The following is a 4,584-nucleotide window of genomic DNA, read 5'->3' as shown; positions in this document are numbered from 1 at the left end:
GGTGTATCTCCCAAATGCAAAGAGAAGCTCGATAACAAACAAACAGACAGAGGCTACAACTTTATATGTATATGAAGGCGGTGAGCTGGCAGAAACGTTAGCACACCGGGCGAAATGCGTAGCCGTATTTCGTCTAACGTTACGTTCTGAGTTCAAATTCCGCCGAGGTCGACTTTGCCTTTCATCCTTCCGGGGTCGATAAATAAAGTACCAGTTACGCACTGGGGTCGATGTAATCGACTTAATCCGTTTGTCTGTCCTTGTTTGTCCCCTCTATGTTTAGCCCCTTGTAGGCAGTAAAGAAATATATATATATAGTTAATTCGAGGAAGTTATATCCACAATAGGGATTATATAATCCAAGGTATTCCACTGGTTTAATCCTATCATATAATTCGAAGGTCATTGGTCTATGTTAGGGATTATTGAAATCATCCAAACATTCACAGCATCCAAGTATAACGATAACAGATGTGGAACGTGTCAATACATGCATACGGGTAGATCCATTAGAACAAACAATGAACAGATTTTCACAAGTGCAGATATGAACTGCAAAAGCAGAAATTTGATCTATTGCATTAAATGTCCAAATTGCGTGAAACTATACATTAGCGAGACAGGGAATGCATTATCGGAACGCTCACGAGCCCACAGACAACAAATCCGGAACACTAATGTTCACCAAATTCCATTCAGCGAACATATATAAACATGTGGTCAGAAAATGTTTCTAATTTTTCCTTTTCACAAACTACATGACAGAAGTGAGGTTGGAAGAAAGAGAAAGGGAAAATGGTTTATTAAAATGTTCAAACCTGTTCTGAACGGAAATAACAACAATAATATAACAACCAGTTAATGATGTGGATTAAAAAATATCTTTAACATACGAATATAATTAAATTACAAAAGACTCCTACAGTTGAAATAAAAACGATCGAAATCAACTAAGTTTGCTCACTCATCAAACCATTACGTGTAAACCGCAAGCTAATTGGTTAAAATAAAGGTGGGACCTATGCCAGTAATATCGGTGTGCCCAGAAATCCGTGACTTTTAAGCTGCATGCTGATTGGTCAAAACTGTATTCGAAAAATTCAACTCGTTGGAGCCTTCTAAAAAGTATAAAAAGGAAGACGTCAGTCATTTTACTACAGCTGCCAAGAACTCAATTGTCAGTTAAATACAATTTGAAATCTGATGATTACTACGATCGTATGAAAGCGCTAATCGAACTTTATGTACATTACAAAATATCTTTTTAATGTTTAACACTCTTCAACATTGTAAAAAAATGTTTTTTAAATGCAATAATAAAAAACGTGAAAACCAAATCATGTTGCAACTTTATTCAACTGATATATTATTCTCTACACATTTACACAAATTCGGAATATATATGCATATATATATTTACGTATACACATATCTATCTATCTATCTATCTATCTATCTATCTATCTATCTATCTATCTATCTATCTATCTATCTATCTATCTATCTATCTATGCATATATATATATATGTATATATATATATATATATATATGTATGTATACACATATATACCTATCTAATATATGTGCGTGTGGTATATAAGAGATAAAGAGGGGACAGAGAGAGAGAGAGAGAGAGAGAGAGAGAGAGAGAGAGAGAGAGATGTAGAGAGGCTTTAAGAAAGAAAGGCAACTGGATACGTGCTTAAAGAGCTATACATAAAATGTTCGCTGTCACATATACGAATGGCTTACTCTGCTCATTTATCTCTACACAGACTTGTTTATCTATATGTACACACACACACTCACGCACCACATACAAATGCTCGCGAACACACCCACGCATACTCATATAAGTATATTTCCAGGGGGTGTCAAGTTGGAAAAAAGAACTTTGTCCAGTATTTTAAAATAAAATACTGGAAGATACGTCTGAGAGTAAATAAAAATATTTAATCCATAATCGTTAGTCCGACAAAATATATTCTGTTTCGCCTATGGCTCATACGTATATGCACACATTGGTGTGTGAGTGTGTGTGGTGTGTTTGTGTGCGTGTGTGTGGTGTGTGTGTATATGTACGCAAGTCAGTCCAAACACAATGCTTATGATTCTATTTCGGACTTTGTATATAAATATAGGTGTATATATATGTGTATGTGAGTTTATGTTTGTGTTTGTGTTTTTGTGTGTGTATACTTGTGTGTGTGTGTGTGTTTGTGTCTTGCGCATGTGTATGTGTGCGTGACTGTGTGTGTGTTTGTGTTTTGTGTATGTATATGCGTGTGGGTTTCTATGATGTGTGAATGTTTGTGTGTGTACATGTGTGTACTTGTGTGATGAGTGTGTGTTTGTGTGTGTGTTTGTGGGTGTGTTTGTGGGTGTGCTTGAATATATGTGTACATGTGTTCTGTGTGTGACGTGTGTGTTTGTCTCTTCTGTGTCTATGCGCGTGTGTATGAATGTGTGTGTAGCAGCAAACACGCATTTATTTTTATTTTATTTTATTTTATTTCATCTAGTTTCAGCTCACGAGCTGCGGCCATGCTCGGGCACCGCCATATGTATACAGAAATATACACCAAGTCGGAAACCCAAAGAAACAAAGCAACACGTCTCCTCTCAGCATGCGATAAAGAAGAAAACCGCATAAACATAACACAACGGCCCTCAAAGTACAAATGGGCAAATTCTGGCTCCCTGGCCTAGTCCAGTTTATAAATAGATCTGAAAATCGCCTAAATTATTGTGAATTATTCATATCAGTGCCTTACAAACTCCTCATTTTTTTTTTTTTCGTTTCAGTATTTTTCAATTTCCTACAAAACGCAAATTCGCGGAAACTACCACGGAATTACTTTTTCATATCCGAAGAGATCTTATTTTGGAAAGATCTGTACGGATATGAAAATAAGTGCATGAATATATATAAACGAAATAAATACGTAAATAAATAAACGAAAATAGGATATGATAATAATAATAATAATAATAATAATAATAATAATAATAATAATAATAATAATAATAATGATAATAATTTAATAATAATAATAATAATAATAATAATGATAATAATAATAATATAATAATAATAATAATAATAATAATGATAATAATAATATAATAATAATAATAATGATAATAATAATAATAATAATAATAATAATAATAATAATAATAATAATAATAATAATGATAATAATAATAATATGATAATAATAATAATAATAATAATAATAATAATAATAATAATAACAATAATAATAATAATAATATAATAATAATAATAATAATAATAATAATAATAATAATAAGAAGAAGAAGAAGAAGAAGGGAATATCACTCCATCTATTAAAGTTTTGGCAAGATACTTGAGAATGTTAACTAGTTTAGAGGTGGGCCAGGTTTTATTAAAAAATAACAATATTTTAGGTTTTTTTGTATTAGCATTTAGGGTAAAACAGTTTTCTCTCTTAAATTATCTGTCTTCTTATCTAATCTATATCTTTTCCCATACATACATACATATACATACATACATACATACATACATACATACATACATACATACATACATACATACATAAAACTGAAGAACATTGAAAAAGAGTATACCTATGCTGAACTATTGAGAAATCTGCAGTTACTCTATCCAGATTACAAATTCAGGTTTATACCTGTAATCATTGGGGCTTTGGGATATATAGCACACTGCCTAAATACCAATCTGGAGAGATTAGGCTTCTCAAAACCAGAAAGGAGGAAGCTAATTCGAAGACTACAGACCCAATCCAACACTGGAACCGTAAAAATCTGTGAAACTTTCCAGAATTTTATTATTTAAATATATATGAGCATGTCTAGATATGTAACTATATGCATGAGAATACATACATAAAACATACAAATCCGCACATCCATCCATCCATCCCGTTTTCCCGGTTTCCTTGGCGTATAGGTTCCCCACCTGGACGGGACGCCGGTCCGTCGCATTTGAGCTGTAAGATTCAGGAGGAAAGAGTGAGAGAAAGTTGTGGCGAAAGAGTCAGCAGAAGTTCGCCATTACCTTCTGCCGGAGCCGCGCGGAGCTTAGGTGTTTCGCTCATAAACACACACATCACTCGGTCTGAGATTCGAACCCGCGATCCATCGACCGCGAGTCTGCTGCTCCAACCACTAGGCCATGTGCCTCCAATGATCCCTCAAAAAATATGGTACGCTTCACAAATTTGCGTGTCATCCTTGAGTTGGGGCCATGCTAATCTTCTCTGTATCATTCAAATTTTTTTGCCGAAGCAATACATAGTTATAAATAACAGCATACAAATACTCGTTTTAAATTTGGGCTCAAGGAGATGTATTTTGGGTGGAGGGGGCTAAATCGACGTTAGTGCTCAATCGGTACTAATTCAATTGACCCCAAAAGGATGAACGACAAATTCTACTTAGCCGTAATTTGAACCCAGAACGCGTAAAGACGGACAAATGCCGCTAAGTATTTTGGCTGGCATTCTAACGATTGTCAGCTCGCCGCCCTCTAGCAAGTAAATATTGAGTTAGAAATCCTTTAGGCAGAAAA

General features: G+C 34.2%; 1 pseudogene; it reads right to left on the bottom strand.

Annotated features, from left to right (window-relative positions):
* Positions 1-4,210: 4,210 nt before the first annotated feature.
* On the bottom strand, positions 4,211-4,305 carry LOC115217715 (annotated as a pseudogene).
* Between the last annotated feature and the right edge of the window lie 279 nt (positions 4,306-4,584).

This window comes from Octopus sinensis, linkage group LG11, assembly GCF_006345805.1.
Source record: "Octopus sinensis linkage group LG11, ASM634580v1, whole genome shotgun sequence".
Taxonomy (NCBI): Eukaryota; Metazoa; Mollusca; class Cephalopoda; order Octopoda; family Octopodidae; genus Octopus; species Octopus sinensis.
The sequence above is the reverse complement of the archived record's forward strand: the minus strand, read 5'-3'. Positions and strand labels throughout refer to the sequence as shown.